At 42.2% G+C, this 15022-nt stretch overlaps 1 long non-coding RNA gene across 5 annotated transcripts; it reads left to right on the forward strand.

Annotated features, from left to right (window-relative positions):
- The first annotated feature begins 2277 nt into the window (after positions 1–2277).
- Positions 2278–14696, forward strand: LOC135096706 (uncharacterized). 5 transcript variants are annotated; one of them, XR_010264947.1, is made up of 6 exons: positions 2278–2913; positions 4965–6143; positions 6699–6778; positions 9233–9347; positions 11386–11839; positions 12079–14696. It is a non-coding gene; the product is annotated as an uncharacterized LOC135096706 (long non-coding RNA). The 5 variants fall into 5 exon arrangements; XR_010264948.1 differs by lacking the exon at positions 4965–6143 and having other exon boundaries at positions 2284–2913; XR_010264950.1 differs by lacking the exons at positions 2278–2913; positions 4965–6143 and having other exon boundaries at positions 6152–6778; positions 11386–11621; positions 11756–11839.
- Positions 14697–15022: the final 326 nt, after the last annotated feature.

The raw sequence follows: 15022 nt of genomic DNA on the forward strand, positions 1-15022 counted from the left end.
AACAGGAAAAGAAAAACCAACAAAATATAAACCAAAATAATGGATGCATTTGTGAAAAAATAAAGGAAATAAATACGCAATGTGGATGTTTGTGTGAACAGCGGGATTTGTCCGAGAGGGAAAACAAGGAAAAGAAAATGTGAAATATGTGAAAAATATATCTTTCAAGAGAATGAAAAAATAAAAACGTGAAAATGTGAATAAAAAAAATAATAAAGAAGAAAAACAAGATATTGTAATACAATTATGTATGTGTGTGAAAACCGTAACGTAAAAAAATAAAACAGAAAAAAAAAGAAATAAAAAAATTAGTAAGGTTATGTATATCAATGGGAAAAACGGAACTTGAAAAGGACAAAAAAGAAAAAGGAAAAAAAATGTAGTAAAATTATTGAAGCATGTGTGAAAAAGTTAATTTGATGGAGAGGATAAATTAACTTTTTTTCCTACATAAACTTGAGCCTTGCTTTTCATGCGGCAAGAAAAACAAATGTAAAACAATGGACGTCTTTGTAAAAAAATGCAAAGAAAAAAAAAATGTAACAATTATGGATGGATTCATCCAAGAGAATGAAATTACACGAAGGAAAACGAAAATACGAAGAAATGTGAAAAAGATATGTGAAGAAAATCATTAAATAAAAAAACGCTAAAAAGATAAAAAAAAAAAAAAAAAAAATATTTTATAATAAAATTATGTATATAAGTGTGAAAACCGTAGCTTGTTCAAGAGGATGAAATAAAGAAAAAAAAAAAAAGAGAATATATGTTCCTGAATTTATGTATATAGTGTGTGTAAAAAAAAGAAACTTGAAGAATAAAGAAAAAAATGAAATAAAAAACATCTTTCCCGACTGTTAACTTGGTGTACTCTTCAGGAATAACATAGCCAGTGCGAGTCAGGGGAATTGGAGGAGCTTGTTGAGCGTCCTGTCGTCACTGCCGCACGTAGCGGCTCGTAGTAGATGTGGACGGCACATGAGCCAGTGAATGTTCATCCACTTTTGACAAAACGTTAGCCACCAAAGCACGAGAAGATTCTTGAGTAGAAGTAGCATCAGCTTTCAGCTCGCCCATGGCCTCCCTCGCCTTCACAGCCGCAGCAGTCGTGGAATGATTGTGCCCGTTCGCACTTTCACGATAGTGAAGGTTTCATCCCCTACTGTTGTGTGAACAAGAGCCTTGCATGCAGTAACCTCACATCGCCAGTATTGCTTGGTTCCATCGGCGTTTTTCTTCTGTGCAGCGTAGATGAAGTTAAGATCATCAACAAGCTTTTCCCTGCCACGCCTTGATGGGATTGTGTGCGGCATGCTGCTCTGACTGTGGTGGCCCACGTACTGAAAAGTGAAAATAGAAAACCGAACCAGTGAACGGTAGTCAAGCTAACAACCTGATGTATCAAATCATGATTCGAACAACACACTCACACAACATCACACACACACACACACACACACACACACATTGATGGTCGGATCTTGTCGTAGTAATGGAGTTTCGTAACTAACGCGACAAAAATACAGCCAAGGGAACGAATCACCCTAGGGGACAAATAACCCTAGGGTTCCAATCCTCCAGGGATGAATACCCCGGGGATGAAGCAACCGGGACATTTCACCCGGGGACGAATCACCCTAGAACCAGTAGTAGTAGTAGTAGTAGTAGTAGTAGTAGTAGTAGTAGTGATGGTGGTGGTGATGGTAATATTGATAATAGTAGTAGTAGTAATAGTAGTAGTAGTAGTGATGGTGGTGGTGGTGGTGGTAGTAATATTGATAATAATAGTAGTGTAGTAGTAGTAATAGTAGTAGTAGTAGTAGTAGTAGTAGTAGTAGTAGTAGTAGTAATGGTGGTGATGATGGTGTTAGTAATATCGGTAGTAGTAGTAGTAGTAGTAGTAGTAGTAGTAGTAGTAGTAGTAGTAGTAGTAGTAGCAGCAGTAATAGTAGTAGTAGTGGCAGCAGAAGCAGCATATGTTTGTTAATGGAATCGGCAGCGATAAGCTCATCTCACCCATCCTAACAAAATAATACAACGGTAATCGGTAATAAATCATCAATGAAGTTTCACATTACAATAGCCTGTAACATGGAGTCATAAATATTCCTCATATCACATCATTAAGTCGTTAATAATAACAAAAACTTAACTATTGTAATATACAATTATATATAACACAAAAATAAAACGAACATCCCCCGTAACATTTCATAAACCACAATACAAAAATAACAAGCCTGAGTGCCCAGTTCTCTTGCAGCGCTTTTATTTATTTATTTTATTTTTTTCTGTAGTGTTATTAATCCCCAACCTATGTTCGTGCGCCCCTATGCACTGTTTTGTAACCAACCTTTCTTTAATAAACTGTTAAACTGCGACTGATGTACAGGCACAGTACAAGGTTTTCGGTACAGGTCAGAGTACGTTTCAGAAAAGATGGGATTGCTATTTTTGCTGTTCGAACTTTCTTAGGTTTCGAGACGTGAGCTCGAGGCGATGAAGGGTCGAGCCTGAGGGACTTCCCATTTTTCAGTGTGTGTGTCGTGGTGGCGAGGAGCGGTGGTGTAGCTTCCTTTGGCTGCTGCTGCTCCTGCTCCTCCTTTCTTTTCCCCCTTTAGTCTTTTTTAACGCTTGTCCTCGTGTCCCTCTTCCTCCTCGTTGCCTTTCCATCGTTATCGTTATCATCATCCTCGCCCTCTCCGCTGGCTTTGTGTTCCTCACCTTACATCTGCAGATGGGGCTCACATTCCTCTTCCTTTTTCTGCTGATTCAACGCTTCTCGATTTTAGTTTTCTTTCTCCTCGTTCTCATCTTTTATCTTGTCCTCCACCACTCCTCTCCACACGAACAAGGACACACACACGCCACACTGTCACTGTCGATCCGGTGTCATTGCAACGTCTTGTTCAGGTGAGTTTCAAGCCTTGTATTAAACAGTGGAAGTTTGCTTATCTCGTTGCAAGCGCGTGTGTGTGTGTGTGTGTGTGTGTGTGTGTGTGTGTGTGTGTGTGTGTGTGTTAGTTTTCATGATGTTTATAGATAAGTTTGATAAGTTTTTTGTTTCATATTTCCAAGTTGGATGTAGTTCTTAAACAGTTTTTATGTAGTTTTCATGATTTTTATGGGTAAGTTTTAATTTCATATTTCAAAGATACACGTATATCTATTTTATTTTTTTAAATGTTGGTAATGGTACTCAGACTCTTTACGTCCCTCCATCATCACCAGTTTACTTGTTTTCTCCCTCGCTTCTCCACTCGTTGGCATTTTCTCCTCCTCCCTCACTGTTTACTTGTTCTCTTCCTCCACCCTTCGCTCGTTCCTCGTTTTGCACCCTCCCACTCCTTTATGTACTTCTCTATCTTCCCTCTTGCCTCTTCTCAAGTTAATTTGTTCCTGCATCAGTAGTGAGATTTTAAAATATTTGGTAGTATTCCCAGTATCACGTGAACATTGATAATTTTTCCAATAGGTTTACAATTATTACCCTTCATCTTCTTTCCATCCTGCCCCCTGCCACCTTTCCTGCCTCCACCCATGCCTCCTTCCTCAGACTCTACCCCCTGCTGGCCTCTGTTACTTCTTGCTGCTTTCCTCTCTCCTTCCTCCTCCTCCACTGTTCTTTCTTTGCCTGTCAGTTGGTTTCTTGCAGCATTCCACCGTTTTCCTTCTCCCTCCCTCCGCTCTAAACGTCAAGATGATAAATTTCGTTCTCTTGTTCGTTTGCTGTCTCCTGTCTACCACTTCTCTCTCTCCTTTCCTCCCTCCCTCTTCAGAGATTTATTTCCTTCACTGGTGGATGGAGAGTTGTGCATCGTGGAAGGAGGAGAGGCTGGGGAGGGGAGTAAGGGAATGTTAGATGGCTAAGTTAGATGTACTGGGCCTCATTATCGCTTCTTTTCATGGTAATTTGGTGGTATTAGCTGGTATTACTACTACTACTACTAATAATAATAATAAATATTATTATTATTATTATTATTATTATTATTATTATTATTATTATTATTATTACAGGATACAAGCTCTTCAAGGGTCATTCGGTCCCTCGTTTCCCCCCTGATTCATGTGTTTCCTCCTTTACTCGTTAACTAGTTACTTCCTTTTCTCCACGCCTCCATCCCCATCCTCCTCTTCTACTTCCTTACTTTCTCTCCTCGTCCCTCCACCTCCTCGTCCCCCTCCTCGTTTCCCTCCCTCCCTCCCTTCCTCCTAGAATTGCCTCCCAACTATTTCGGAATTAATCGTAAATCGTCCTTCTGGTGATTCATGGTTTAAAATATTATAATTAACGTGATGCTTGTTAATGTTAAAACTTCCTTGAATACTGGCAATATACGCGACGTACGTCTCGCTGATATGTTTTTCATCATCCTCTTCGCGCTTCCAACTTCTGCCCTGAATGTTTCTCTTTCCCTTTCCCTCTTTTCTTTCTTTAACTAACCCTCTGTTATGATCCCCACCTTTGCGCCTTCCTTTTTTTTTTTTTTTCATCCGCCGCCACCTTCTCTGTCTGTCCGTCTGTCTGTCTGTGCCTCGCCCCTTTCTGTTTATCTTTATCTCTTGTCTGTCTTTCTTTCTCTGTCAGCGTCTGCCTCTCGTCGATTTCCTTTAAATTTTCTGTTATCGCTTACTCGTGCGTGTGATAAATTATACAGATCTTTGTAATTTCTTTTCACTTCCAAAAGCTGCTAGTATATTTACTCCATTGCTGCCTCAGTGCAAGTTTTCAAGTCCTTGAAATAATTAGGCAGTCAGTTATTTGTTATTGACGAGGATTACGGAACAACAACAATAACGAATGAACGCTTTTAGATGGTTGTGATACGTATACCACCTGTTTACCAAATATAATAATAGGAGCTTCAACTCTTGCGATCCTTATTCAAACATTTGGTATAGTTCTTGTTAACACAGAAAATTAAGCAATAGATTACACAAATTTCTTTGGTTTGTAACAGGAAACCGGAACAAGGAGACATGAAAGTTGGCAGTGCGTGTGGCTGTGGTGAGCGGCGGCGGCGGCGGCGGCGACGACGACGACGACGACGACGACGACGACGTGTGGCGTGGCGAGCGGGTTTCTGCAGTATCCCTCTCCTTCCCGTTTTCTGTTCTTCCCCTTTCTCTTCCTCCGCCTAGTGTACTGCTACTCGCTCTTGTACGGTGACTTTTTTTTTTCCTTCGTTGCAATATTTTGTCGTCTGTTTTCTCTTTTCTTTTCTTCTCGTGCTTTTTATTCACATTATTATTTCTTATTCTATTTTGTTTATTTTGTGTGTTTGTACGTGTGTATTTTCCTCTTCCACATTTTATTTGGATTTTCTTAATTTTTCTCGTATTTTTCTATTCTTCCTTGTATCACACACACACACACACACACACACGCCGCGTAGTGTAGTGGTTGTTAGCACGCTCGGCTCACAACCAAGAAGGCCTGGGTTCGAATCCCGGGAGCGACGAGGCAAATGGGCGAGCCTCTTAATGTGTAGTCCCTGTTTACCTAGCAGCAAGTAGGTACGGGATGTAACCCGAGGGGTTGTGACCTCGCTGTTTTATTATTAAATAGTTTGCATATTCATTTATCTACATATATTATTTGCATATTTATTTATCTACATATATTATTTTTATTTTATTATTATTATTATTATTTATTTTATTTTATTTATTTATTTATTTTGTGTGTGTGTGTGTCGGGGATGAGTTTTACAGCTCTCATCGCAAGTTGTATTAAAATTCAATAGCCACATTTGCTCGCTCGTGTATATATTGTTTAGTGTTATCAGCGGTTCTTAAGAAACAGGATTTTAAGAGATTATAAACTTTACGTGATATTAAGTTTTGTTTGGTTAACACTTGATGCGCTTCATCCTTCTCTCGCTCCTTGTTCGTGTTTCATTCTCTTTCCTCGTGTAAACTGCTGTCCTCATTCGTTTGTTCCCTTCTTTTATGCACTTCAACCATCCAGCCACAATTTCTCGGTTGCCTCTGCACTTGTGTTGTTGTCTTTTTCATCTTGTATTCTAAGGCAATGGAACAGTCCGTTGATTTCTGTTGCTATTTTTAAATTCTTGCACTATATACATTTTTCATAGATTTTCCTGGAAACCATGATTTTAAGACCAATTGGAAAGTGGGTGAGTGTTCGAAAGCACACACAAAAGTTCCTAATTTCACCGTAAGTCACTGGAGGCAAACTTTAGAGATTCAGTAAATCTTTGTTGATGTTGCTTTCTCCCCCTTTACAGATTGCCTGTTCATCTTTCCATTCCTCAACGCTTTGTTATTCTCGTCTTCCGCTTTTATTCCTGCTTCACTTCTAGTTTCAAGAGACTCGGTTTGTGAGTCGTATGCTTGCGTGCGTTGCAGTGGTGAGAAGAAATGTGTGTGTGTGTGTGTGTGTGTGTTCTGGCTAGTGGACAGAAGACTTGTGTGTGGTGGGGTGGGGACAGTATTTAGTGAAGGAATGTGGTTGTGTGTGTGTGTGTGTGTGTGTGTGTGTGTGTTAGGAGGGTGGGAAGGGTGGTGGGTGACGGGGAGCGCGTCGTTGCAGTCTTAACATTTTCTCTTGTTATCCACGTCCTCTTTGTCAGCCTCCACCTTTTCTTGTCCCTGAGTTTTCTGCTTCCTTTTCTGCATGAACTTACACATATCGTCGTCTCCTTTTACTTCTTCATCCTTTTGCTTTTCAGTCGTGATGGTCCTCGTCCAGCTCCTCGCCACCTCACCACACGCCACCACCTTCCCTGTTGATGCTGCGTCAACTTTATTGGTGAGCCTTGCGTCCCAAAGGGTTTTTTTTCCCCCTCTTTTTCTCCTGTATTCCTCACCGCTCGTTTAGGCTGTCGTCTTTCGCTTCCCCTTTCTCTTTCTTTTCACCACACTTTCACCACTCTCTCTCTCTCTCTCTCTCTCTCTCTCTCTCTCTCTCTCTCTCTCTCTCTCTCTCTCTCTCTCTCTCTCTCGTTTTGGAATAAATTATCTAAAAATATCGTGTTTATTTACGTGATTTTATTTTTTTCTCATGCTTTTCTTGTCCCCATTTCCTTTCTCTCAGCTTCCATTTATTTTTCTTGAATAAATTCTAAAGCGTTAAAGCAAGAGAGCAAGATACCGAGAGAACAATATCTGCGTGTAATGTTCACCACCACGGTCTTGGAGATCACGTGTTAGACCAAAGCGAGCTATATATGTATGCACCTCAGGAAAAGCGTAGAGTTCATGGCATTCTGATCAGTGAGTAAGCTTGGGATTTTTCTTAAACCACTCATCTCATCCTGTTTTCCATGTAGGAGGAGGTCAGGGAGAATATATCTGCTCCCTCTTCATGATCGCCTCTCTATATGTATGACTGAGATTTTTCACACACCTCACCTCGTTCTCTTGTTCAGGGAGATCAGTAACTGCTCGCTTATTAATTAATTTTCACTGCAACATACAACAATTCACAGCACTAGAAACAATGTATGAAATATCTGTGAGCGTGTACAAGAAACGAGGGGATTAAAGAGTATGTTCTGTAATTTCTACCCAGTATAATGTTTGGAGGCGGCTGTCAAACAAGAAGAGATGTCTCAGTGTGCCAAATAGCAGTGAAAAAGTTAAGAATCCTTGGCATCGGAGTGCAAAGCGAAAATTGGCTTGTCAGGCGATAGCTAGGGACGATACCTCACATACTACTTCCTCATTCTTTTTCTTTTACTACTTCATCATTCCTTTCTCTTTTGTCTTGGTGGTCCTTGTCCTGCTCCTCGTCACTCGCCGCCACCTCTCCCCGTCAGCTTTATTTATTGGTGAGTTTCAAGACATGCATCCCAAATTTTTTTTCTCTCTCTCTCTCTCTCTCTCTCTCTCTCTCTCTCTCTCTCTCTCTCTCTCTCTCTCTCTCTCTCTCTCTCTCTCTCTCTCTCTCTCTCTCTCTCTCTCTCTCTCATTCATCGTTGCATGGACGTCTTCAGTTCCTTTTCCGCTCCAGCCATGTTCGTCCCGTTGTCTGTACTAACAAGTCAATGGTAAATAATGGCAAATCTAGTCGAGCTCCGTTCGCGTAGCCATGCGCGTGGAGGCATCCCCAACACTTCACTCTGCTTCTTTCCACTTTGACCAAGAACGGTCTGAAGTAATCCACTCCAGTTGACGAGAATGGTGCCAGCAGGGGGGTTACTCGGTCCTTAGGCAGGTGTGTTTGTCGGTGTAGTTGAGGAGTCCTGTTGTTGTGACAGTTTGGAGGAATCCAATAATTGTGACGTAACATGCTCCCATCCTGTTGTGTCAACTGTCAAGTTCTCATGCACTCTTGTAGAATGTTTTGTAATATGATCTCTCCGTATGTTTTTTGTTTTGTTTTTTTCGGAATCAGATTCTGATGAAACTTTTCTCTCACATTCTTTCTCTCCATTTTTTTTTCTCCATTTTCTTTCTCGATTTTCGTTTTTGCTGATTAACCTTTTAAAGGTTTGAAGCGAGAGAGCAGGAAACCGAGAGAACAATATTTAATTAAGAAAGGATAGTTAGTGTACATGCGTGCCTATGGGTGGTATAGTCCTGTAGCAGTCTGAAGGTCATCCTGTCATCCACATCCTCCTTTTTACTGTCCTCCTTTAGGGATTCTTGCTTCTTGCACGTAAACGTATTGTCTTCACTTACTTCCTCATTCTTTCTTCGTCTTGACGGTACCTGTCTTGCTCTCCGTCACACGCCGCCGCCTCGCCACCACGGCTGCTGTTGGTGCTGCCGGCAACTTCATTGGTGAGTTTCAAGGCAAAGCTTTCTCTTTTTCCCGTATTCTTCACCGCTCGTTTAGGCTGCCATCTTCCCCCCCCCCCCTCTCTCTCTCTCTCTCTCTCTCTCTCTCTCTCTCTCTCTCTCTCTCTCTCTCTCTCTCTCACTTTTCTTTTGAGTTACTGTAACTTTACAAAGATTTAAAAGCCTTCATATTTATGCATTTTATGATTGTGTAAATTTCTTGTACATTTTGTGTTCGGTTTCAGATTCCAACCAGACTCATGTTTTTTTCAACCTTTTTCTCCATTTTGCCTTCTCTTTTCACTCCAGGTTGTTTTAATTTTTAAGGCTTTGAAGAGAGAACAAGATGCTGATAGAATAATGTGTGTGTGTGTGTGTGTGTGTGTGTGTGTGTGTGTGTGTGTTTGACGAGTATTGTGTATTTGCTTATTGTTTTCTACTATTTTTGGTTTTCTCTTTTGACGTTCCATTTTTTTTTCAGTTACCTGTCGAACTTCATTGCAGTCCTCGCCGTTGCATTCCCACATGCGTCGCTGTCATGGCACCCTGGCACCCTACAGCCACAACTGCTGCTGCTGTCTTTTATCCTGTAACAGGTGATGTGTAGCAGTTCATTCGTTATTCCGCAAGCGATGTTTTTTTTTTGAAAAAATAATCGCAATTTTCCGAAAGAATGACAATTTTCAGCAAAACCGTGGACATTATATATAATCTTTCCCTATTCCTGTGCCGAGATTTATTATTCTCTCCCCTTGCAAGTCTACCACCCCCCATCTCCATCCTTGCCGTGGTATCTTTCAGTTAACTTTCACCTGTGTACTGTGTTTTACTTTTTTTTTTTTTTTTTTTTACCTTTTTCATTGACTTTTATTGCTGTCTTCTTTTTCTCTCCGTTTTTATTTTTTATTTTTTCGCTCCGATAATCATGTTAATTTCCTCACACACTACGGCTCTTTTCTAGCAGCTGTCATTTAGGATTAGGAATATCTACTGGATGGTGTTCTGTCCCTTGGTAGTAAGGAGTGGTGAGTATTATTAACCTACAGTTTTAGCCACAAATATTGCTGATCATTAGTTATATTATGGTGTGGTGTGGTAGTGATGTCAGGCTGCAGTGGTTAAATGTTTTCTTGATGTGGTGGTGGTTACACAAAGGTAGTGAGAGATAATGAATGGTACAGTGATACACACAAGGTACAGTCGGCTTCAAAATGAAACGCACTTTCTTTACCTCTATTTCCACCAATATTTGTAGCCTCTTACCATGTCAACTCCAAGTTTATTAGGAGGCGTAAATATGACTGGTTGGAAGTCTGAAGCTTCCTGTACATGCGGTAAAGGTAATAATGTGAATGACTTGTGATGATGAGGGGAGAAAGGTGGCGATAGATGAGGATGGTGGTGATATTATTCAGTGAGTGAAAAAAGGTTGACGCATGGTGCTGGAGGTGTGAGAGTGAGAGTGATGGAGGATCAGAGGTGATGTGATTGTCAATGATGGGTGCTGGAGTGATGGAGGTCACGGGAGGTTGGATAACGGCGTGATGATTAGTGATGGGAGTAATGGATATGACGTGTTGTGAGGGAATGATGATTAATGATGGGAAGTGATGTGTGCTGACAGCCTATTTTTCTTTAGGGCAATATGGGCTTCGGTTCCCTCCCATTGCTTCCTTGCAACCCTGTCTCCTTTCTCATTTACTGAGTTTCACATATTACCGTTACTGGTAATTTAAATTTTCTTTACTCTGAGTTGTGACCTTCGTTCTTTCACTCAATTCAGAGTATCGAATGATAATTTTTACGTAATGAAAAAAACAAATTTTCAAGATTCTTATCACTGCAATCTCTCTCTCTCTCTCTCTCTCTCTCTCTCTCTCTCTCTCTCTCTCTCTCTCTCTCTCTCTCTCTCTCTCTCGGTATTGTCGATTAAATAAGTCATTGGTAAGCGGCTGTGGTTCGTAAACACTGTTTGAGAGGACAGACTAGGTCCCAGGGGAGGAGAAGAGGGAGAGAGAAAAGAAGGACGGTGTAAGTGCTCTGTACAGAGGATGGAAGGTGAAGCAGAGAATCGACAATACTGAGAGAGAGAGAGAGAGAGAGAGAGAGAGAGAGAGAGAGAGAGAGAGAGAGAGAGAGAGAGAGAGAGAGAGAGAGAGAGAGAACACGTTTCCTGCTTTTCGTTCTTCCTTTGTGTTCCCCGCCAGTCATTACTAGCATCACAGCAACACAACCGGCGGCGTGGTCGTGCTGCTTTTAAATTCCACCGAAAATGCACCGAGGAGACGCGGGAATGTAGGGAAATTGTTTATTTTTGTTAATATTCTCTCTCTCTCTCTCTCTCTCTCTCTCTCTCTCTCTCTCTCTCTCTCTCTCTCTCTCTCTCTCTCTCTCTCTCTCTCAGTATTGTCGATTCTCTGCTTCACCTTCCATCCTCTGTACAGAGCACTTACACCGTCATTCTTTTCTCTCTCCCTCTTTTCCTCCCCTGGGACCTAGTCTGTCCTCTCAAACGGTGTTTACGAACCACAGCCACTTGCTTACCAAAGACTTATTTAAAATCGATTTCTTTCCCCACCTCTTTCCCTATCATTGCTAGTTTTCTTAGCCTAACATGACTTGTTACCCAGCCAGGCGTGTGAGCGGTGTTGTGATCGTCGCCTAGAGGTGTCCATGTTCCGGGAGTCGCTGCCCTTCCAGTCCCCCTCCGCTGTCTGTCTGAGCAACCTGGGTGAAGAGCGGCGGACGCCGTGTTCCATGTTAATGTTTGCTGACCAGCCGTCCCCTCTTATTTTCTCGGTCCTAGCGAGGTGAAGGAGGGACGCTTGCTTCTGCGGCAAACAGAAGCAATCCACGAGGACGACAGGAAGGTGCGAACGTTTGAGGTGGATGAAAATAATTGATTAATTGCTCAATATGTTGCTGACCAGCAGTCTTCAACGTTCGCACCGTGTCGTCCTCGTGGGTTGCCATCTTAAACGTTTAACCTTCACCACTTTATCAGAAGCCGCCTCCTTTACTAACTAGTAGGGACTGGAGAGGCAAAGAGGACGGGGCTGATCAGCAAACGGATGGAGAAACCAAGAGTGTATGTATGGATAAGTAGTATGGGTTTGTTAGTTCAGCTTGAAAACTTTGTAGTATGCAACGTAATATAGCAGGGTAATAGGCAGGGGGAACAGGTTAAGTTCAAGTTGCCTTTAATGTGAAAACCATAATATGAAGTGAGGTGGAGTTTTATTTGGTGCGTAATTTACAGTAGTAATTAATTATTCACAAAATTCTCCTCGCGAATTCTCAGTTATTCGCTGCTCTCTCGCTTCCCAGATGCCATCTCGTGTCTCCAACCCAACGGGGTGGTTGTAAGCACCGAGCAGAATCAGGGAGCCAAGACGCAAGTATGGGGATAGCCCGCGAATGCCCGGCGATGTCTTTAGTACGAAAACTCTGGGAGGGTGAAGAGGCACGTGGCATTCAGCGGGTGAGAACTCGCATGTTGCTGGAAGACAAGTAAGTGTTGCAACTATGGACATCTACCACCAGAGCGGTAGCCGGCCATTACGAATTACCCACACCATTTTGAGATGAAGAACCGGATCTGCCAAACAACAACAACGAGATGGCGCAGAAACGCTTGAAGGGACAGACGACGCCTCGCTAGGGATTCGGACTTCAGACGACGATATGCAGGAGAGAGAGAACACTTGCTGTTAAAGAGCGATGCCAGCGTCTGAACGTGAAGGACCACGAGGAGTAACCTGGTGCCTGCCTCACCATCCACTCATGAACCCAAACAAACCTGAGAAAGTGAAGGCTTTGTTTGCGCAGCGAAGTACAACAACGTTTCCCTCAAAGACTGAGTGATGCAGGTTCCTGACCTAAATAGCAAACTGGTGGGTGCCCTTCTGCGTTTCCGAAGTGAACGGATTGCCGCGATGGCTGATGTGAAGGCAATGTTTCTCATCAAGCTGGCGTGACCCCTCTTCACCGAGACTCCTTAAGAGATTCCTTTGGTGGAAAGATGGGAACCTAAGGAGGGTAACGCGCGCCTACCGAATGACGGGTATGTCTTTTCGGGTGTGTATGGAGTCCCTCCTGTGCTGCTTACGCATTGCAACGAACTTTGACCGACTGTGAGGAAGAATATGGCATAGCTAGTAGTTACTGAACATGGAGGGGCTTGTACGTAGACAACTTACTTCTTTCAGTACCCTCCACCGAAAAGGCATCCAGATTTACTCGCGATCTTTGGCTCACAAAGAGAGGATTTCTCCTAAGTGGGTTAGTAGTAACCTTAAGGAGACATAGTACAGTACTGTGTCCTACAGAGAGAGACAGGAATAAGAATAGATCTGAGTAAGGACGCACTGGCTACAAAACGGGATCTGGAAAGGGATCAGTCAATCAACTAGCTGTGAGGGGAGTACTGAGGGTGAGCAGCTCCGTTCATGACCCTCTTGGACTGGTCAGTCCTGTAATGATTAAGGCGAAGGCGATGATCAATTAAGGCGAAGGCGAAGATCTTTCAGGACGAGTGCAGCCGATAAGGAAGGATGGATGACCCCCTCCTAAATCACCACAGGTCCTAGTTGGTTGGCTTGGCTGGAGGAGTTACCAGGACTGACAGTCTTTCAAGTTCCCCGATGCTACAGGCGGGAGGACATGGGAGATGTTTTATCACTTACCAACTGCATCATTTCAGATCAAACAGGCTGAGATGGTGATATTAAGAGTTGTTCAAACCACAACGTGCAAAGAGGAGATGAACATCCTAAAGTCAAAGTCAAAGAAAAAAAACTACAGAGGAAACATTCGATCTGTCGAGTGGAATCCCTTCATGGGTGAGGGTGGATCCAGCCGTCCTCCATGTGGACGGCTGGACCACGCACCGTTGCCTGCTACAAGTCGGTATCCCATTTCCATGCTCATACGGAGAGAGATCATCATATCACAAAATTGATTCTACAAGAGTGCATGAGGACTTACTTGACAGTTCACGCAGGATGGGAGCATGTTACGTCACACTTACTGGATTCCACATACACCACCTGCCTGAGGACCGAGAGTAACCCCCATGCTGGCACCATTCTCGTCAGCTGGAGTGGATTGCTTCAGACCGTTCTTGGTCAAAGTGGAAAGAAGCAGAGTGAGTGAGTGGGGATGCCTCCACGTGCATGACTACACACATAAGAACATAAGAAATAAGGGAAGCTGCAAGAAGCGACCAGGCTTACACGTGGCAGTCCCTATATGAAATATACCTACCTATTTTCTATTTATTATCCCTATCCATCCATAAACCTGTCTAATCTTCTCTTAAAGCTCTCTAGTGTCGTAGCACTAACGTTGTTAAACTTGATTTACCGAGTCCGTTCCACTCATCTACCACTCTGAGAACCAAACCTAAACCTAAATTTTTCAAGCTTGAACCCATTATTTCTTGTTCTCTACCCTGGTTGCTGATCCTAACAATTTTGCTTATACCACTTAAAAAGACTTACTTTTTAATAAAAGTATCAGGTCCCCTCTTAAAATAACATCTTTCTAAAGAATGTAAATTTAACAGCTTCAATCTCGCCTCGTAAAGAATACTCATCCCCTGTATCTTTTTAGTCATTCTCCTCTGTACTGATCTATATAAAATACATCTTTCTAAAGAATGTAAATTTAACACAGCTTCAATCTCGCCTCGTAATGAATACTCCTCATCCCCTGTATCCTTTTAGTCATTCTCCTCTGTACTGATCTATATAAAATACATCTTTCTAAAGAATGTAAATTTAACACAGCTCCAATCTCGCCTCGTAAGGAATACTCCTCATCCCCTGTATCCTTTTAGTCATTCTCCTCTGTACTGATCTATATATATCTAATAGAGACCTATATCACAGCGTAGTCTACACGAGGTCTGACCAGCGAGCGCAAAGTATAAAACTTTAATATCACTTCCGGCCTTCTACTTTTAACACTCCTAAAAATTAATCCTAGTACCCTATTTCACCTGTTTCTCAAGACGGAGTTCAGAGCTATATAACTCCTAAATCTTATCTAAATCTGCCTGCAAGGCGATGGCATCCGATTCTGACCTAATCTTACCTATCTGTGTCAACCGCAAATTTACTAACATCACTACTAATTCCACTATCCAAGTCATTGATGTATACTATATTAAAAACAACAATGTCCCTAATACTGATGATCCCTGTGGCACCCCACTCGGATTTAGAGCCGTTTATTACAAACAACTCTCTGTCGCCTGTCGCTTAGCCAT

This window comes from Scylla paramamosain, unplaced genomic scaffold (assembly GCF_035594125.1).
Source record: "Scylla paramamosain isolate STU-SP2022 unplaced genomic scaffold, ASM3559412v1 Contig6, whole genome shotgun sequence".
Taxonomy (NCBI): domain Eukaryota; kingdom Metazoa; phylum Arthropoda; class Malacostraca; order Decapoda; family Portunidae; genus Scylla; species Scylla paramamosain.